This window comes from Camelus dromedarius, unplaced genomic scaffold (assembly GCF_036321535.1).
Source record: "Camelus dromedarius isolate mCamDro1 unplaced genomic scaffold, mCamDro1.pat HAP1_SCAFFOLD_186, whole genome shotgun sequence".
NCBI classification, from domain to species: domain Eukaryota; kingdom Metazoa; phylum Chordata; class Mammalia; order Artiodactyla; family Camelidae; genus Camelus; species Camelus dromedarius.
Genome location: NW_026989854.1, coordinates 2,996,202 through 3,018,192, shown reverse-complemented (window position 1 = coordinate 3,018,192; position 21,991 = coordinate 2,996,202). Strand labels below are relative to the sequence as shown.

At 42.7% G+C, this 21,991-nt stretch overlaps 1 long non-coding RNA gene across 4 annotated transcripts in view; it reads left to right on the top strand.

Annotated features, from left to right (window-relative positions):
• LOC135320952 (uncharacterized) overlaps nt 1-16,127 on the top strand; it is a 37,500-nt gene extending 21,373 nt beyond the window's left edge. Inside the window, exons 2-9 of one of the 4 annotated variants that reach the window (XR_010380317.1) lie at nt 833-1,075; nt 1,589-1,728; nt 7,672-7,759; nt 8,941-9,230; nt 11,356-11,638; nt 12,643-12,800; nt 13,631-13,844; nt 15,968-16,127. This is a non-coding gene — a long non-coding RNA (uncharacterized LOC135320952). The other 3 variants (XR_010380319.1, XR_010380316.1, XR_010380318.1) reach the window with 3 other exon arrangements.
• The last annotated feature ends 5,864 nt before the right edge of the window (nt 16,128-21,991 follow it).

The window sequence follows — 21,991 nt, the reverse complement described above, 5'->3', positions numbered from 1 at the left end:
ACTGGTTTCTGCTCCGAAGTTATGAGCACCCCGAGACGTGCACATGAGGTTTTAAAGGGTTAATTACAAGTAAGGGGGTATTAGCCAATAAGGCTCAAACAACAAAAAGCAAGGAATCAGTACACTAGAGCTTATCTACTTGTAATAGTTCAGGTTACTGACAATTGTTGAGCTTGGATTTACGAGTTAGCTTGTAAGCCCAGTAAACTGACACTAAACCTCAGATTTATGAGTTAGCCCAGCAGAATTTAGATCAGTAAACCGACACTTATCACACTTAGATTTGTGACTTAGCTTGTTAGCCCAGCTTGGCTTTTCCTTCACATGAGGATAGCTCTCCCACACCCAGGGAACTACTGTGAGCCCTTGATGGTTCCACTAGGGTGGGGTGTGGTTTACCCAGGAGGGATGGGGACTATGCACCAACACTCAGGCAGTCTGCTCTGTCTGGGGCTCTGATCTTGTACCACCCCGCTCCCCGCCAGCCCAACACCTGGGACAGTGGAGCTAAGGCAGAGATCGTGCCTGCCTGTTTCCCAGCGTGTAAAAGGGGAATATGTACCCTTCCCAAGGTAGTTTTGAGCGACAACACCTGCGGGTGCTTGGTTCCCAGAGAAACAGAAAACCAAGCTCCGTGTGGGGCAATGGGTGTGATACCCCTAGGGGTTCTGCAGAAGCATCGGAAGGAGGGCTGGATCAGAGAGGTAAAACGTGAGCTGCGGGCCTTGAAGGGTTACAGAAGGGTACAGAGGCAGGACTGCCTCCTCCTTCGGGGTGCCCCCAGAGGTAAAGCTTTTTCTCTCCATCTCCGCTACTCCCCTCCCCTCTCCAGATCCCTCCCTTTTCTCTGCTCTTCCTGTCCATCTGTCTCCCTCCACTTTTCCCCTCCTCCCCTCCCCCTCCTCTCCTCCCCCTCCCATCTTCTCCCTCCCTCGCTGCCCCACCTTCCCTCACAGAACCCAGAGGATCGCTGGCCCTCCTGCGCATGGGCAGTCAGTGCCAGCTGGACCCCGAGTTGGAAGCTCCAGCTCCGAGCCAGGAATCGGCCCCAAAACCTTCTCAGCTCTGTCGCCCGGTAGGCCTTTGGCTCCTGCCCTGGGCCGGGGCCACCGGCTGTGGAAGTGCAACGTGGGGTTTCCCGGGAAAGGGGTCAGGCGACTGCGAGAGGGCGGTCTGCGTGTCACAGCCCCCCAGGGCGCCAGTCAGCCTGTGTTCAGCTGAATTGCTCGGGCCAGACCCCTCTGCCTGCGCCACCTGCCCCGGGGCCCCGGCCAAACCTGTCCAGGGCCAGGTGTGCACCTGCCGCCTCTCACCCAGCCGGGCACCACTCAGTCCGCGGGTGGCGTCCCCTTCCCCTCTCCCGCCCGCGAGTCCTCTCCTCCCGGGCTTCCTCTCCTCGGCCGCCGGGCAGTCCCCACACCTGGGCGGGCTGTGTCCCGGGCGGGCGTGGTCTGCCGACCCGGATGGGGGCGGGCGGCTGGGGCTGGGGCTGGACTCCGAGCGGGGCTGCAGCCCGCGTCCCCAACCCCCCGCTTTCCCTGCCCCGCGACCCCGGGGCTGCCCTCCTCTCCCTTTCCCGCTCCCTCAGGACCAGCTCAGTGGCGTGGGCACTGCTCCCCCGGCTGAGAGCCCCCGGCTGTAACGCCCAGCTTCTCCTAGTGGAGTCGGGAAAAGGGATCCTCAGTGTTGAGCGAGCTTCTATCTCCTCCCTCAGTGTTTCTGCCGCAGGTAAGTATCTTGAACACTTTCAGGTGTTATGATGGCGGTGCTTGTTTATGTCACTTTTTTTATAGTGCGAGGGATTACAGTGTTGAAAGCAGGGCTTGGTTCAGTTAAAAATGTGCTGAAGCTATGAGGCTGTGACATCCTCCTTCCTTCCCTCTCCCAGGGTGAAACGTGTGACCGTCGATTTTAAAAAGATAGTTACCGTCCCTAACTAGAGCAGCCCAGCTAGGGTATTTTAACAGGAACAGCACCACCAGGGGCGTTGGAGACCCAGGGATATTGCAGTCCTAAAGAGCTCCTGGCACAGTTTGGCTTGTTTTGGTTTTTTGTTTTTCTTAAATTGTAGGGCAGACTAGTAGTATAGAAGGAAAAATAATTGTCAAGAAATATTTTTTCATATAACAGCTTTATTGTGATATTTTTCACACACCATGAAGTCCATCCATTTATATGGTACAATTCAGCAGCTTTTAGCATATTCACAGTTGTGCAACAATTATTATTCCAGAACGTTTCATCACATCAGAAATACCAGAGGAAATGAGTGACCTATCCACCCCTCTCCAGTGGTGGTTCTAAAGAAGGTTCTTGGCTATTCCTGACCATAAAATAACTTGTTACATTCCATGAAAAATCTGGTAGGAATTCTAATCAGAATTGCAATGCATTTGTCTATCAAAACAGGAAGAATTAATGTCTTTATGGCATAAATTTCTTCTAAACATGAATATATCTGGAACCGTATCTTTCCATCTCTCCAGAGCCTGGCCCATGGGAAGCCCTCACTAATTTTTGGGCTTGTGAATGATGAGATTCTATACATCGTTAGTTGCTACTGTTGCCTTTCACAGGGGAGGAAAGTAACCTCAGTGAAGCCAAGTGACTCTCTGATGGTCAGAAAGAGTGACAGCCAGTGCTGGAGTGATCCAGTGGACTTGGTACTTGCAACCAGGATTCTCCAGCACCTACAGCTAAGGGGATTAGAGTATTCTTTTATTTTTTCTTAATGGCGTTGCTTTTATTTTTACTTATTTTTTAAAATTATTTTTTATAGAAGTGTAGTCAATTTACAATGATAGTTTCAGGTGTACAGCAGAAATTCAGTTATAAACATATGCATATGTATATACATAAGTTTTAGATTGTTTTTAGTACAAGTCATTACAAGAAATTGAATATAGTTCCCTGTGCTATATAGTAGGTCCTTGTCATTTATTTTATATTTATTAATGTGCATCTGTTAATCCCCCCTTTCCTGGCTGCTAACCACAGTTTGCTTTCTATGTCCATGAGTCCATTTCTAGCAGCACCGTTTTTCCTAGTAATATATGCTCTTTGGCTGCTTTCAGCTTCAGTAATTCCATCTTATCTGTGGGCACTTTTCTTCTGGTGGCCTTTATGTTGTTTGCACACATGGTAATAGAGATCTGTATTTGGGAGAACTCCAGGCCTAGTGTACTCCCTGGTACAGAGTGCCCACTGAGTTGATGCTTGAACTGGGAAAACAACATAGTAAATGTTGGAATTTCCACTATGGTTGAGACTTCCAGGTTTCTATAACCTGTTTAGCCCACCTTAATATTGGCTGCACCCATAATGGGTAATTTGGTGGAATTTCATGGTATGGTGGTGTAGAGACAGGGTCTTTTATGCTTCTTCTCTTTCCGTTTTCTAACACTCATTCTCCTGGGCCTCCCAGATCCTCCCCTAGAAGTTCCCAGGGCTGGCTTGGTGCTGCGCTGAGGCAATATTTATTAATGAGGACCTTTCCTCATCTCTTCTGACCCTCCGTTTCTTTCTCTGCACAATGAGGGCTTAGACTAGATAAGTGATTTTCAGTTTCTTTTAAAGCCATATTTCCTTTGAGAAACAGAAAATGCAAATCTCTCCTCCCATCCCAACCCTTTAGATTTTGATACGTCCTCCAAGGAGTGACATTGCTGTTTGTGGAAAATTGATGTGATTGTGATTCCAGGTGGCACAGAAAAGACTCTTCAGAGATTTATTGCAGGGAGAGGGCAGGAAAGCGGCAGTATGTCACACTTTCTAGTGTGAGCAGTGGAGCAGGGGCTTGGATTTAAATATGGTGTCTGTCGTGTCCTCTCTTTAATCTTGTACAATGTGATAAACTTCTCTACCTCAGTTTCTTGATGTGTCAAGTTGGGGTGATAATATTTTAGGGCTTTTGTGAAACATTATACACATAATCCATTTGTGTCTCAGTAGAACCAAGACCTGCTAGTGTTTCAGGAATTTGTTTAAAAAAAAAAATCTTGTCCATAGCACTCTGTCGGTGTGTATTTTGAATTTCCTGGAGGGTGAGGGTTGAGTCTAAAGTCCATCTAAAGTCCATCTGGGGCTTGAATCCAGACCCCGTGTATGATATACACATGCTCTAACACTGAGCTCTACCACCCGCCCCTTCATCTTTTTCTTTTTGCTTTAGCTGCCAAAAATCTTACAGCTGAATTTCTAATTGGCCTTTAACACTTACCCTGACTTCATGGCATCCATTTTTATGACTTTACCTCCCCCTGGTTTCATTTAATTATTGAATCTCCATATTCTTTTCACTCTCACTTTTGTCTTTTTGTTATGGTTGTTAAGCTGTGTTTAAAAAATTGTTTAAATTCTCTTTTAGCAGAAGGGTGAAAGTAAATATTTATGTAAATAAATATCACACTTAAATGCTTTTATACATTCTAAGCTGTTTAGTAGTTACTTAAAAACCGGACTGATATTAAAGTTATAACATTTTTACATTATTTTTTAATTTTTTCTAAAGGTATAACTGATTTACAATATGATATGTTTCAGGTGTACAATAGTTGCTCCATTTATAGTTATTGTAAATCATTGACTGTATTGCCTATGTTGTAAGATACATCCCTCTAGCGTGTTTACGTTACATGTAGCAGTTTGTATAAGAAAGTTGGGTAACACAGAGTCTGGGGCGTGGCTGTGTCTGACTCAGGTTCCAGGTCACCCTGCCTGTCAGAGCCAAGGCCCTCACTCCTGTCTACAGGGCAGCGAGTGGAGGCAGCTCTCATCAGCGCTGGTACCAACTTCTGAGTGGCAGTGACAGCAGTGACTGTCTGTGGACGTGCAAAGTGTTGTTCCAGGAGATTTACATGCATTTCTTCATTTATTATTTAAAGCCCTCCTGTGAGGAATCGTTTTATGTTTTTAATGAATAATACACTTTATTTTTAATTTGATAGACTTGAAACTTCCGGAAAATTTACAGGATTAGTACAATGAACACTTAGATACACTTCACCTAAAAGAGCAGTATTTGTCCTTTTGTGTCTGGCTTATTTCAGCATACTTTTTTAAGGTTCATCCATGTTGTAGCCTGAAACAGTAATTTATTCTTTTGGTTTAATAATATCTTTTTTCTTTTTTTTTTGTTTTTGGTCTATTTAAAAATAGTTTCATTGAAGTCTAGTCAGTTTATAATGTTGCATCAGTTTCTTGTTTACAGCACAACACTTCAGTTATATAGGAATATACATGTATTCATTTTCATATTCTTTTTCAACATAAGTTACTATAAGATATTAAACATATTTCCCTGTACTATACAGTATAAACTTGCTGTTTATTCTATACAAAATCAGTATCTGCAAACCTTGAACTCGCAATTTATCCCTTCCCACACCGTCTCCCCTCTGGTAATCATAGTTTGATTTCTATGTCTCTGTGTCTGTTTCTGCTCTGTAGATAAGTTTCTCTTTCTTTGTTTTTCTTTTTTTTTTTTAAGATTCCACATATGAGCGATCTCATATGGTATTTTTCTTTCTCTTTCTGGCTTACTTCTCTTAGAATGACATTCTCCAGATCCATTGATGTTACAGCAAATGGCATTATTTTATTATTTTTTATGCCTGAGTAGTAGTCTATGGTATAAATATACTGCAACCTCTTTATCCAGTCATCTGTCAGTGGACATTTAGGTTGTTTCCATGTCTTGGCTATTGTAAATAGTGCTGCTGTGAACATTTGGGGGAAAGTGTCTTTTTGAATTAGGGTTACTTCTGGATATATGCCCAGGAGTGTGATTGCTGGGTCATAGGGGAAGTCAATTTTTTGTCTTTTGGTGAATCTCCATACTGTTTTCCACAATGGCTCCACCAAACTGCATTCCCACCACAGTGTAGGAGGGTTCCACTTTCTCCACAGCCTCTCCAGCATTTATTGTTTGTGAACTTCTGAATGATGGCTATTCTGACTGGTGTGAGGTGATACTTGATTGTAGTTTTGATTTGCATTTCTCTGATAATGATATTGAGCATTTTTTCATGTGCCTATTGGCCATTTGCATGTTTTCATTGGAGAAAAGTTTCTTTAGCACTTCTGCCCATTTTTGGATTGAATTGTTTATTTTTCTTTCTTATCAAGTGTAAAAGCTGTTTGTATATTCTGGGAATTAACCCCTTGACAGTCTCATTTATTGTAAATATTTTCTCCCATTCCATAGGTTGTCTTTTGGTTTTGCTTACTCTTTCCTTTGCTGTGCAAAAGCTTGTAAGTTTAATTAGACCCCACTTGTATATTTTTGCTTGTAATTCTATTGCTTGAGTAGACTGCTCTAGGAGAACATTGCTGAGATGCATGTCAGATGTTTTGCCTACGTTTTCTTCTAAGAGGTTTGTAGTGTCTTGTCTACATGTTTAAGTCTTTAAGCCATTTTGAATTTATTTTTGTGTGTGCTGTGAGGGAGTAGTCTAACTTCATTGATTTACATGCAGCTGTCCAGTTTTCCCTACACCATTTTCTGAAGAGGCTGTCTTTACTCCATTGTATGTTCTCACCTCCTTTGTCAAAGATTCAATTTCCAAAATTTTTTGGGACTATTCTTGATAATTTTTTTACCCATTCATTGATGGATGGATATTGTTTGTAACCTTTGGCTACTCTGAATGATACTGCCATGAATATTGATGTGCAAGCTTTTGTGAGAATATGTTTTCATTCTGTTGGCTGCACAGTTGGCCCGCCATAGCTGTAGTTTCCACTTCATGGATCCAGATGGCTGGTTGTAAAGGGACTCGAACATCCTTGGATTATGGAATCCAGGGTGGTGGGTTCCTGAAACCAATCCCCCGAGGATACTGAGGGATGACCCTATATGTAGGAGTAGAATTGCTGAGCCATATGATAACACTAAACTTTTGAGGAAACACCAGACTTTTCCAAAGAAGCTGCACCATTGCCCCTTTCCAATGGCTGCATATTGAGGGTTCCCTTTCCTCTGCCTCCTGACCGACATTTGTTATTGTCCGTGTTTTGATTATAACCATCCTAGCGGGTGTAAAATGAGATCTCATTTTGATTTTGATTTGACTAGTGATGCTGAGCATCTATTCATATGCTTATTGGCCATTTGTGTATCTATTTAATTCCTTGGTAAATTTAAAAATTGGGTCGATTTTCTTTGTATTGGTCAGTTGTAAGCATTCGTTTTATATCCTGGATACTAGTCTGTTATTAGATATATGCTTTGCAAATTTTTTCTACTATTCTGTAGATTGTCATTCCACTTTACTTTTTTTAAACATTAAGACAATTTCTTTATAGGGGAGGTAATTAGATTTATTCATTTATTTAATTTATTTATTTATTTTTTGCCAAGCATGCACTCTATCACTTGAGCTACCCACTTCCCCTTTCATTTCACTTTCTTGATGATGTCTTTTGTAACAAGTGGTTTTAATTTTGATGAAGTCCAGTTTATCTGGTTTTTTTTTTATCACTTCTGCTCTTGGTATTGTATCTAGGAAACCATAACCTATCCTAGGACCACAAAGATTTATACTATGTCTTCTTTTAGAAAGTTTATCGGTGTAGATTTTACGTTTCTGTCTGTGATCCATTTTCAATTAATTTTTATTTGTTATATACAATAGGGGGTTTCAGAATCTAAATTCATTCTTTTGCCTGCAGATACCCAGCTTTCCCTGCACCATTCATTGAATAGACTATTCTTTCAATGGAGTGTTGTTGGCACCCTTGTTGAAAACTGACTGTAAATGTAAGTTTCCCCCCTGGAATTTTTACTGTGTCTCATAGATTTATGTATCCAAACTTATGACAGTACCATAATGACTTCAGTACTATAGATTTGTAGTAAAATTTAAAGTGACTCCTCCCACTTTGCTCTGCTTCTTCAAGATTGCTTTGGCTGTCCTGGGCCCCTAGCACTTCCATATGAATTTTGGGATCAGTTTTTCAATTTTTGCAAAGAAGTCAGCTGGAATTTTGATAGCAATTCCACTGAATTTGTAGATCACTTTGGGGAGTCTTAACATTTTTAATAATATTGTCTACTATTCCATGAACATGGGATGTCTTCCATATATGTAGATCTTCTAAAATTTTTTCAGTGATACTTCAAATTGTTCAATGTACAAATCTTGTAAATTTTTGTTAAATGTATCTCCCATTTTATTTTTAATGCTGTTGTAAATGGGAAGGCTGAGCTTCTTAAGGGTGGGACTATATATCAATTTGTTTATTTCTAGGATTCCTACACATCAAATACACTAGGTTTATATTTGCTACATAAATCTATCCACAACTCTTCCCTCCCCTGTGTTATAAAAATCCAAGACCCAGGTTAAACTACCTCAACACCTATGTGGAAGTGAGAAATGAGACCCTTGGGTGGGGCTTTGTGCAGATGATACTGAGAACTTATTTAGGATGGCTTCATCTTAATTCCTTTAAACAATCCTTTCAGTGTATATAGTCAGATACATTAAGAACATGCCCTTTTGATGTACAGAGGAGCTAAGACTATCATTTTCAAATAATTTCTAGTGAGAATGTTGTACTTGAAACCTAATTTGTATCTATCTTTGAAGATTTATGTTTCAGGAGCTTTGACTAAAGAACACCTGTCTTTATTCAATAACGACAACTAAATGCTCAAACAACATGTAAGAGTTTGAGCTGTAACTGGAGGCAGCACTTACCTCTCCCAATACACTTGTGCTGATCTGCTCAAAGGGGTTCGTCCAACTGTTTGTCAGTAGTCTGTTGGACAAAGCCATAAAACATTGATTTAAGGTTGCTGGAATGCAACATATTCTTATTAATACTAAGTAAGCCCATATTGAGTGCTTACTGTATGTTGGGAATTGTCCCTCAGTCTCACATGAAATTTATTTCTCTGAAAACCTTACATATTTCCTTGCTATTCCCACTTTACAGATAAGGAGACTGAGGATTAAGTCTTCTCTCTTTTTGGGGGAGCTCATTATCAATGACTGGAAGTTGTAAGGAAAAAGATATTGATTCATCCTGAGAAAACATTTTTCTGAGAGTCAGCATTGAAGAGGGTGACCACTGAAGAGGGTGATCATTGTTCGAGTGAGACGAGCCCCGTGTTGTACGGAGTCAGCATCCCAGTCCTGGACACGGTACTGTGCTGCGTGGTGGGTGAGGCAGCGTGGCCACGCAGGGAACGAGGATGCCGTGCCGTTGGGCTGTGCTCAGGCCTGGTGAGGCTTTCTCTGAAGAGCAGTGGACCGTCATTGACAGATTTTAAGTAGGGGAGTGGGGTGCTCTCGTAGATCACTTTTGTGTTTGTAGAATGCTTGCAAACATTCAGTAGGCTCGGCAGAAAGTGATGTGACGAATCAGAGTATGGTGGCTGCAAGGTGTAGCAGTGTTCAATTTTCAAGTGGTTTTCAGTCCCATGTTTGTGGCTCAGTAGACGTGTCACTTTGGATGACGCACTCAAGGAAGTGAAACAATTTATCTAATCAATTGAAGCAGTGATGTACCCAATTCCCAGGACTGTTGTGGAGATCCAGTGAGATAACATTCGCACAGTGTGCAGCGTGGTCCCCAGCACAGAGTCAGTGCTGAGGGAGTGCCTGTGAGTACCTGGTAGGTCAGGTGTGGGTGGTGGGGCTCGGTGACTGAGGAAATCTGAGCCCTGAAGGAGGGGTCCAGTCACATCTGTGAGTGATGGGCCTGAGCTGGGAGGGGCAGAGAGACCTTCCCTCCCAAACAGGGGCCCTGGGCAGGACGGCTATGGGAGGAGCACCGTGAAGTCAGCTCTTTGCAGGTGGAGTTTGACTTGCCCTTGAGACATCTAAGTGCAGTGTCACAAGCTCACAGAGGAGGTCTGGGCCCGGGCAGTGCATTTTCCTATAATCTCAATCCCTGAGGACGTCGAGGTATTGATCACTGAACGTGAAGACATACTTTACAGGACAAGTGAATAGTAGTATCATCTCTGTCATCAAAGCTCACATCTCTTTATTCATCACCCACTTTGTTAATTGGATACTAACAGGGCGGTTCTTCACCGCCCTCCCCTGGGCTCAGGCTCCACAGCAAAGAGCTGGTGAGCCTCCCTCTTTTCCAGAAGAAGACACATTTAGCTGGTAGCCTTCTATACCTCGCCAGACTTAGAATTTTAATTTGTTGTTTTAATTCTATTATCTGTTGGTCATCTCCTGACAGGAGAGACGTTTAACTCATGGTCATGTTTCAATTAGCTGTTACTGAGAATTGCTGGTCTGATCCATAGTGTATGTATTATATTAACTTTGTAGAGTACTTATCATTTTTCTTTCTTTGCCCTTAAATTTTGTTTGCCCCTTCAAGTTTCTATCCTATTTTGGGCCTTATTTTTTTTAATTAAAAAATGTGTGTTAGTAGTTAAGAAAACAAAAGCAAAGAAACAATGCACATGGTACCTAAATTTAGAAAATATCTATTGTGTTTTCTGTCTCAGCAATGGAGGGTTCTAGAAACTCGTGAAAACGTTCATTACACAAGTTCCTTAAAATGCTGATTAAGAAATAAATCCTTCCTTCCTCATCTTTCAAGCTGCACAGCTAATTTTCAAGAAAGTGAGGGGAAATCCTCAGAATCCAAGTCATACCAGAAAGCAGGGATTCTGGGAGATACGCGAGCCTTAGAAGCCCTGGGGTGCTGGTTGGCTCCTGAACTGAGTGTTAGTTGCCCTGGCAGGAGGGCGGGAGGTGAGCCCCAGGCCTCTCAAACTGGGAGTTGGATGGCTCATCCTATGTAAGGCCAAGCACATCCTGAGAATCCTGTTTAATAAAGGGTGAATTAGAAAGGAAGAAAAATATCATTCCTCAAGGCAAGAAATTAAGGAAAGTCAATTTTTGGGGAAGCAGGGAAAAATAACAAATCCAAAGTAAGGATTTAGTTTAAAGCTGTTCTGGCATGAGAGTGACCACAATATCCTGGCAGAAAATCACAGCTCCTCCCGTAATGAGAAGTTGTGTTTTGAATGAATCAGTGAACAGCCATTCCGAAAAAGGCCTCCTGAGTCTTCTGGATCATGATACTAGACCCAAACAGCTCTCTTCCAAGGTCTCATTTAAATAACCAGAAAGGTTTTAAAGGAAAGAATCCATAATCATAGTTCTATTTATTGACATTAGTATATGCTAGGATCAGAGGTGACTATGGAGTTGTCTCCTCTTTTATGGACCTTACTTTCTGTTTGACATAGTTGGGGAGCTGGGTGGAGGGAGGTTTTAGTCTGTTGCAATTAGCCAGGAAAGGAAATTAAGAAAGCAGTGAAGGGTGGGTGACATTTTTAGCTGAGGACAGTCCTGTTCAGTTGGCTTTTAATTGCAGGCTCGATGAGTTTCACTGGAGGGAATTGATCTTACAGAAGATGGACTTAACTCAGGCCTCTTCAGAATGGACAAATGAACCTGGAGAAAGACAGTCAAATCTGTGCAGACATTGAAGTCCACGTGAACGTGCTGTATCCCTGAGCCAAAGATTGGACAAGTAGGCAGCACTTCTTGAGGACAGAGGAGTGGTTTTTAAGGTTCTCCAAGAATGAATCCCAGGGAACCGGGATGGCCAGTTGTCAAACTGTGACTTTGCTCTTTGGACGGTGTGCCCACCAAAGGTATTTTCCGTTTATTAGTTTTCATTTCTCTTAAATACATCTCAGGTGATGAGGACGTGGGCACAAGCATTGGACGCCATGTAGAGGTGACTTTGGATACCTGCCTAGAAGTGCGGGCACAGCAGCGGCTGCGTCGTACATCTTGCCGCCAACCCCGTTACCCGGCTCCGTGATCACGGCAGGGTGGTTCCTTGATGACCTGTCCGTCTCCTTTGTGACATTGTAACCCACCAAAGACCGGAGTGTATTAGCTTGGCTTTGTTCTTTTCCATCCTTCTCTTTGAATGGACTGATAGTGGACCCAGTTATGTTAGCAGATGTTTTACAAGTAGGGCTCTCAGTACAAACCTTGTAATCCCCGCTGTGTGATCTAGAGAAGAAAGTTACATTCTTTCCAAATTGTTTTGATGCACTTATGTGGGAAAATGGTGTACGTTTGAATATGTATTTCCTCTCTGAATCATCATGGCTAGAGATGAATGTGGGCAGACATGGAATGTGTTTTCTGTATTTGAAATGTATGGTCCCCTAAATTCTCCCCAGCTTTTTAAAGTCATCACTGGAGTGCTACCTCCAGAGTGTCCCAAAGCATCCACCACTGCCTGTTCTTCAGACACTGTGAGTTTCCAAGTTGGAGAAGGCTGCTAGCTGGTGAGGCATTCTCTGGCACATCTCTGGCTGGCTGATGTGGGCTTAGCACCCAAGACTTGGCAGACAGTAACTAACCACGATCACTTCCATTTCTGGGACACTCATTAAGGATTTTAGATGTATGCTAGTGGCATACGTTATTTCAATTAGTTTTCCCAGCAATCATAATTAGATTTTTTCACCTGTATTAAAATGTAAACTGTCAAAGCGAGTGACGTGCAGACTTTGGACTGGAACACGGGTCTTTCTGGTCCCTGTCTCTGTTCCCTCCCCGGCCTATCCTTCCAGATGGCCAGGAGACTCTTCCTCAGTCTTGAGTTTCCTGCTGATATTACCACTCTCTTTGTTTCTAGGAGAGGAAAACAAGTCTAAACTTACTTTCCAGTTGGAAATGGAATGGAGAGTTAACGTTGGAAGCCGGGAGAGTCTGTCCTGTGATGAAGCGGTCTCCAAGCCACTTCCACTGGGATGTCACGTCACTGTCTGGGCCCCTTTCTCAGCCTGTGCACAGGTGACAGCACAGATGTGCCGAGCCGTCCTCCCGGACAGGGCAGTGGGTTGGAAATGAGTTTGGGGATTTGGTTTCATTTCATAGGTTTCTGAGGGCCTTGGCCTGGCACTTCGAGTGGGACCATTCCCTGTCCCACATACTCATGCTCTGGGCCCGTGCAGACCTGATGTGGCCTCAGCCTGAGGCTCAGGGCCCATGGTGAAGTGGAGAATTTTAGTCCAGGGTCTGTGGAGGCACTGACAATTCTGGGTCATGGGACATTGTCCAGGATGATAATAATTCCTCCCCGAGTTTCAGATTTCCTTGCCTGTGAGACGGGGTAGTAATAGTTTCTGAGATGATTGTAATGATTCAGTAAGGGGCGCAGCGTGTGCTGGCAGGTAGCTGGTGCTTAAGGAGCAGAAGTCGCAGTCACTCTGTCAGCCTCTCACTGTGTGCTCTGTGCTTTGAGAAGATGTGTTTTTGGTGAAAGTCCTGCCCAAATACTAGGGTCTAGATGAAACGTTGTTCCTTTACTTTTCCTTTCTTTTGCTCCTTCCTTTCTCTGCGTCTCATGTGTAGGGAGCAGATTCCTCTGTTTCAGGGAATACAGGCCTTTCTAGGAAAAGGACAGGATGAACGTGGAGAGGTGGGGCCGGAGGGGGTCTGGAGCATCTGCACAGCGCTGCTTCCCTGCATTTCTGCATCCGGTCCCATCAGTGCACGAAGTCAGCCTTCCTCTTCCTTCCTGTGTCATCAGGTCTCTGTTTTATGGGAAAACCTTTTTTACGTGTCTTTTTTCACTTACATGTTTCGTTCAGATGCTTGTTGCTTTTCTCCCTGTGCTTCAGCGTTCCTAGGAGAGAATTCAGCAGTGCAGCATCTTCTCCGAGCTCTATGAGTTGATCGGCTTCCACTGCAAGTCCATCTTCTTCAAGTGGGTGGCCCCCGTGCAGCGCATGGCCCCCGGCATCCCGGAGCCTGGCGGGAAGGCCTGCTACCGACTCCTTCTGCAGACGCTTCCTGGCTACAGTCTGTCACTGATTCTGCAGGACTTCAACAAAGGTTTTGGAACTAAAACATTGCTTCAGTCCGATTAACCATGCCTTGTTTGGGCCCTGCTCTCCTGTCTCATCAGGGTGAATTGTGATTCGTGTAGAGCAGGACACAGCAGACTTTTTTCTGTCAAGGGCTTGGGAGTCAATATTTCAGGATCTGCAAACCTCCTGATCTCTGGTGCAGCTGCTCAGCTCTGCTGTTCAGACGCCAGAGCAGCCAGACAGTCCACACACCCACAGAGCTTTATTCACAGCAGTGGCTGGGGCTGGATTGGGGGTATGAACTGCAGTTTGTCCCCACAGCCTCCTCACTATTGACGCCTGCACCAGAGCATGCATTTGCGACAATGGGTGAACCTACACTGACACGTCATCATCACCAAGTGCCCATACTTGACACTAGGATTTACACTTGGTGGTGTGCACTCTGTGGGTTTGGACAGATGTACAATGACACGTTTCTACCATCACAGCATCATACAGAGTAGTCTGTCTTAGTGACCCTAAAAATGCTCCGTGCTGCACCTCATTCATTACTCCTTCCCCTCTAGCCTCTGACAGTAACTGATCTTTTAGTCTCTGTGGTTTTGCCTTTCCCAGAACACCATACAGTTGGAATCAGACAGTTGCGGAACCTTCCCAGATTGGCTTCTTTCACTTAGTAATATGCATTTAAGGTTCCTCCATGTCTTTCCATGCCTTGATAACTCACTTCACTTTAACACCATAAATAGTCCATTTTCTGCCTGGACCACAGTTTATTTATCCATTCACCTACTGAAGAACAGCTTAGTTGTTTCTGAGTTCTGGTGATTATGAATAAAGCTGCTATTAACATCTGTATGCAGATTTGTGTGTGGACGTAATTTTCCATTTTGTTCAGTAAACACCAAGGAGAACAGTTGCCAGATCATATGGTAGGAGTACGTTTAGTTTTTAAAAAATTGCCAGACCGTCTTCCAAAGTATCTGGGCCATTTTTCATTCCCACAAGCAATGCAAGAGAATTCCTGACACTCCACATCCTCACCAGCATTTGGTGCTGTCAGTGTTCTGAGTTTTGGCAGTTATGACTGGTGTGCAGTGATATCTAGCTGTTTCAGTCTGCCGCCCCTTGATGACAGATGCTGTGGAGCATGTTTCCATAGATTTCTTTGGCATCTAGTTTCCATGTTGAGGTGTGTGTTGAGGCATTTTGCTCATTTTTTAAGCAGGTTATTCATTCTTCTTGTTGAGTTTAAAGAGATTTTGGTGTATTCTGGATATCAGCCCTTTATCAATGTGTCCCTGCCCTTCACCTGCAGCACCGGAGTTGTCCTTTGGGTCTCAGTGGAGTGTCAGCTCTTCAAAGAGGTTCCCTGTCTTCACTCACCTAAATACTGTCCTTGAATTTTTCACTTTCATTGACTCACTTTGTTCTTTTAAAATAGCATTTCCCATAATTTGTAAGTACATTAAAAAAAAAAAAGGCAATGATTGAACACTGCCTCCCCCACCAGGCTGTGTGCCCTGTGAGAGCAGAGACCCTGTCCCCACTCACCATGTCCCATGACAGCACATGTCACATGTCCATGTAAATGTGTGTAACATGGGGCCAAACCTGATGAGCAGCTATGATGACATGTGTTGGCTACCATTCATTGAATAGAGTTTGTTTCTTGATCTTAATTTTAAATCACATGAATGAAACATGTTTCTTTTGAAAAATAAAACAACAAAGGACATCTCCATGTGATTGGTACTTTCTACTTAGCCTTCTGACCCAGGAGGGGACATTCACCATCATTTTGTGGAGGAGGTTGGGGAGGTAAAGTAGGAGAGTGAGATCAAATAAAGTAAAAATGATAACTATCAGCTGGCTTTATTTTCACTAAGACAAATGTTACTTTAAACCATATCTCAGCTGTTGTTCTGTTGTTTTAAACACTTCTCATAGAATTAAATGGAAGCCCACTAAACCCTGAAAGGGAAATTATGTGCTCAGGTCCTGAAAAGTGTTTATGTCTATTTCTTGAAATGCACATTTTCCCTGCTGGTTACAGAAAGTCATGGCGGGAACACAGCCGTGAGCTGTGTGTGTCTGCCGGCTTCACGGGCTGCTCACTGTCATTTTCATTTTCTTGTGTTGCAGTGTATGAAGGTTTTCCATCAGACTGTTTGCTCAGCCCCTTCCTGAATGAAGGATTGAATTTTCCACAGGAAATCTTATGGAAGAGAGTGACAAGGCACATGGGTTTCCCAAAAAGCAATATTTGTTGTAATAAACTCTCACATTGGTGAACTTTTTGAATACAAGCTAGTTGAAAATTTTATCACTAGGTCATATGCCACAAATCTGTCTTAAGAATAAAAAGATTCAGATTTTATAGAAGAAGCAGTTTGAATCAAGTATAAATTACAATTTGTACACTAGTTGGTGTTAGAAATTATACTCACTCTTACCATAATTGCCTGTGGTAGGAACTGGATCATTATTTATTTATTTAAAAAAAATCCTCAAGGTTCTACTTGCCCCATTCTTGATGCGGCAGTGCTGAGGTTAGTTAAGTTGGGACATTTAGAATTCTTGGCTAGGTTTTCAGGACATTGATTTCAGCCTCTTTATCTTTTTTAGAATCTCTTCTTTGTGTCGGTCTTTGGTCTTTTGACAATGTGGAAATACTGCACAGATCTGTCTTTCCCTTTTTTCCTGTCTTTATGGGAAAAGATTTCTGTAAGACACACTACTAGGACATTAAGGATTTTGTGTGGGGTAAGTTTGGTCGGCTCAAAGGATTTCAATTAATACGTATTAATACTTGCTATTCAGCTAATGATAAGAAAATTATAAAATAACTTAAGTATACATCAATAAATATAGTACAATAAGCCCATCACCCAGATTAAGGAATTCACAAACATTTCCATATTTCCTTTATTCAGACCTTTGTTCTTTTATTTGTCCTTTGTTGAAGTATTTGACAGCAAATTCAAGAAAACATGTCATTTTACCCTATGTACTCAAGTAGGCATGTCTGAAAAATGAGGGCCATTTCTTTGATCAGGTTTTTCCATTTGACTTATGTGCTCGTTAAGTACCAGCTGTATCAGGCATCTCACTAGGCATTAGGAATCCTTGGGGCAATGAGACAGTCCTGGCTCCCAAGGAAGTTAAGGGCTGATGGAAGAAACCAACACAGGAGCTTAGGTGCCTCACCTAAGGTCCCTGCGGGATGACACCAATTGGAAAAAAATTTGTGCACAATACAGTGGGATTCACAGAAGGGACTGGTCAGACTAGTAGGGCAGGCCGTGAGAGAGGCGGTCAGCAGGGCTACAAGAGGAGGAATCATTTGATCAGAATCTGAAATCTTTTCTGCCAACCTTCCTACCAAGCCCCTCGGGCCCATCACACACAACCCTATGCTGTAACTGTTTTTGATTCCTGTTACTACGTCTCCTTCAGGAAGGATTTTAAGGTGGAAAATATTTAAAATCAGTAATTGTTGCCAGAAGGGACATAGAACAAAGAACATGGAAACAACACAAATGTCCATCAGCACATGACTGGATAAAGACAAGGTGATACATATCTACAATGGAATACTACTCAGCCATAACAGATGCAATTTGCAGCAACATGGATGGACCTGAAGACTGTCATTCTAAGTGAAGTGGGGTGAAAATAGAAAGAAAAATGCCATATGACTTCATTTATGAGGAATCTAAAATTAATAGCAATAATAATAAGACCACAAATGAACTAATTGTTATTTTGATTTCTTGAATATGCTTAAGCACATATGACTGTCCTTTGTGATTGGATTACCATATTCTGTTTATTATTCTTTTGTAGTTGGCTTTATTCCTCTGGTAACTATGTAAGTTTAAAAATCTGAAACTCTAATCTGTTCTTAGAAACAATAATTAGTACATATATGTAACTAAAAAAATGCAGTATACTCTGTAAATGTATTTACATGCAATGTGTATGTGGAGTTGAACTGTAATAATTATACCTAATAATACTGAAAAAGAAAAAAAATAAAATAATATATAAAAAAAACTAATCACCCCTCTTTAAATATTAAAACATTCAGTTCTGAGATTCTGTGAAAGACAGCATGGAAGTAGGTTTTTAAGATTTTCTCCTTGCTCCTTGGTGAGCAGCCTGGGCTGCACAGCTTGGCCGCCACAGGCACCCAGGACTTGCCGGCTTGCTCCTCACTTGTTGGGAGGAAGATTAGCTGCTTCAGGAATATTTATGCTCTTAGAAGTTGCTGAAAACCCACAGAGCTTCTGTTTACATGGAGTGTATCTGTCAATATACCCCATTTTAGAAATTTGAACAGAAAATTTAAACCCAAGAACTGACAAGCACACGCTGCCCCAGCACGTGGTCAAAGCAGTGCTGCCACAGTGGCGTGTGTTGGTTCTAGAAAAAATGCACCATACACTCAAGAATGAGGGTGAACCCACAGATCTCATCTCAGCAATGCTATGAAGAGGTGGGATCCAAAGCCCCTAAAACAGTGCTGAAGTCCCCAGATGTCCCAGAACACACAGAGCCATGGGACCAAGAATCCAGTGTCTCATGGATCATCAGCCGTGGAGACCGCGTCCTGGGTCAGGAGAAGCAAAAGTAGGGATACCAGGCACACAGTCCTATTACAGCAAAGCTTTAAAGGTGTTGAATTGACTAAAAGAGTGGCAAAGATTTGCATTTAGAATACTACATTTCCTCTCCTGGAGACGTTAGAATGATAACACTGATTAACAGAGGATGATTGTAATGGATTAACTATGATACTGATGACATGAGCTGCTCACACTAACCCTGCACTCAATGTAGACTAAGCCTTTTATGCACACACTTCATTAGGTCTCCACATCCCTGCAAGGTGGCATTAAGCACTCATACAACCATGAAATCAGTGACTATAAAACAGTCACAAGGCTTTCTCTGCAGCATGAGGTAGCAAAACCAGCAAGGATTTTCAATGACAAAATCCAAAATCATATATATTTGGGAAAGAAAGCAAACAAAACACAGAAGGACAATAAAACAAAAGAGCAGATGGAATGGAAACTTTTATTGAAGAAAGCAATGATTGATTCAATTACAACAGGTAATGTCCCTGGTATAATTGAACCATCAATCCAAATTTTTGGAATAGTGAGTTGTGAAATTACTGTCTCAATTAATATTGGAATTCCTAGTTGGACCAATTTGATATACATCACTGGTGTGATGTTATCTATTTAGGTAAATAACAATATTCATATTTTTTAATATTGTTAACAGGAATCATAACACAGGACTCCAGATTTAGAGAATTCAAACAACTACTATCATACTCCATCCAGTAAGGACAAGTGTCCCTGCGTCACCAAAGCAATGAGAATTTGCACACAGAAAACACAGTTCTCCAGTTGTGACAAATACAAGACCGTGAACCATGAATTACGAGAAGAAGCAACTGTTTAAATGCCATGGGCAAAATTTTTTATCATCTTGAAAACATCACTGATGCACTAAGAAAAAAAATTGTTTTACTAGCAAATCTAACTGACACAGGGGATTTTCCAAGTGAGAAGGTAATTCCAAAAAGTGCAGTAAAATGAGTTAAGATGATCTGTGCAGTGAAGGAGCTGATATTAGACTGACAAGCATCACGATTTCCGGTTTTACACTTGCTCTCTTCTTGTCACCTCTGACACAAGAATGAATCATATGATTTTTTTCTTTAGGGAAAAAAAGATAAATAAAATCTAACTAGAAGATGTGGTATGGAAAGCAGTAATGAAGTTGTCTAACCTAATAATGCAGCCAGTGTAATGTAGCACTTATTCGGGCACTAGAATTTTTTAAATCATGAATTATTTTATATCCTATTTCTATCCTAAAGGAGGCACTTAAAGTTTTCTACTTTATTCAACATATCTTGTGGGGGTTGTGATATATACCGGTATGGCAGTTTTCAGAGATTCAAAATCACCTCTGTGGTTGTGGTCAGGAAAGGCAAGGCTCCCTCACTGCTGCGATGGAGAAGGAATCCCCGGAGTCAGCCTCCGGGCAGCTTCCGAAACGCATTTGCTTGCACTTAGCACAGGACACCATCAGCAAGTGTAAATCTGACAAGATTTCCCTGGGGACCTGGGAGGTGCGCTAACATTCTGAAGCCACTTGTTTCCCAGTTAGGTAAGGCTTGGAAAAACAGTTTATTAGAAGTGACTCCCTTTGTATGTGCCTTTTGTCCTGAGAGGTCACTAATTAGCATAAATATAAAATACCCCATAATATAAGAATTTAGGTACCCCATTTTTCAATCTACCTGTCTATTTGTTTATCATATTTATGCTTAGGTTACACTTTCCATGATGTTCAATTCCGGGCACCAAAAAAGAAAGGTTGCAAAATATTTCTTATAAAAAGCAGGAATGGGTCTAAGGTTTAAAAACCACTACTGCTAACAACAAAAGCCAGACAATATTTTTAACCTCAATTGCATCAGACCTTCCCGAATTCCTCCCTTAAGTTCACTGTTACAACAATAATGGAATCTCTGTCCTTCCAAGACTCGGGCCTGATCGCCACCCATCCAGATATCTTTCTGTGGGTCCCTACTTGTCCTCGAGGCCCCCAAACACAACTTACGGGTTGAAATTTCTTCAGTGTTCCTACTGTAGGGGAAACCTGGAAGTCTCAGGCACTGTCCAGGAGTCACACCTACCTGCAAAAATCAAAGTCATGTGACTGTAACGGGACAACCCAGGTTGTGTGGTAGGGCTGAAAGCTTACCAAAAACAGCTTTGGGGGCCTTACCTAAGCCCTCCAGCTCCTAACATGAAGAGGGACAGGGAGGCCAAATTAACCACGAGACTGTGTGGCTTAATTACCCCATGAATAAAGGATTTGTGCCAGTGCCACCTGTAGACAGGGAACCCCAGAACCCAGACTTGGAAGCACCCTGTCCCCTACCCTCTGAACAAATATTCTCTCAAGACACATAGTGGGAGATGGGAGCCCCGGTGAGCTCTGGAATAAGATGCGACCTGAAAGACTGCTGGTAACAAATGGTGTGCAGCTCGGGCAGCCCCCAGGACCACCAGCCATTCTGGTACCACTGATGCCCACACTTCCATCCACAACAGTTTCTTCAGGACACTTATGCACATATAAACATCACACAAAAATGATTGCTTAGACATATTTTAAGAGAAATATCATTATGAGAATGCCAAATTCATGACATGTCAGAGTCAAGACCCCAGAGTATTTACTGGATGAGATCTCACGTGTGCCCCGCAGTGAGCTTTAAACCCTTAGGACACAGTCATGGAACAGTAGGCATTTTCTTTCTTTCCTCCAAGTTGGCTTTACTGGAGAACTCCATAGACACAGGAAGACTCTGTTTCCCACCTCTACTACTTACACAAAGGGCTCATCATGTGGTGAGGGATCAGCGCTGGTGCGACCGGCTCCAATGTGAGCACTGCAGTGCCCAGCTCCTTGAGGAGCAGAGCTCCACCCACAGGAGCAGAGACCCCCCAGGAGCAGAGCGCCCCCCACGGGCACTGCAGTGCCTGCAAGAATCAGGAGTCTGATGAGTGAGCCAGGGGTGGGCAAGTCATGAAGCAAGCACCGCTCCCTCAAACTCTGCAGGGGATCTCTGTGTCATCTTGAATAAATACAGTCAGCGTTAAAGATGTTTGACAAGAGGGTAAAAGGTAAGGCCTCCCCAAATCTCCTTGCATTCCTTTAGTTGGAGACCTGGTAGAACACATGGCGACAAGAGACTCTGGCTTTTCATGCCCACGTTGGCCTCAGGGCTACAGGGGAGGCCACGGTGCTGCCTCCACCCCACCTCCTGCCTTCATCCTGCAGAACTCACAGGGGCCGCTGACTCGTTTCTCTGACTTTCTCTCCTTGGTTGTGCTGCTCTTCCAGCTTTTAAAAACTCACAAAATCCTTACCGGAAAATCTTTATCAATGAACCCAAGTCAAATGAAATCAACCAAAGAGGCACACTGCTTTCTTCATTACTTTATATTTTAGGATGAAATTCTTGAAAACGACACCCTGACCTGAAGGGGTAGATGGAGGAGAAAAGAAAACAAGACAAGCATTTTTGGGCCCATAAAAAATGAGAGGTAACCAGATGGTGTCTAGTCT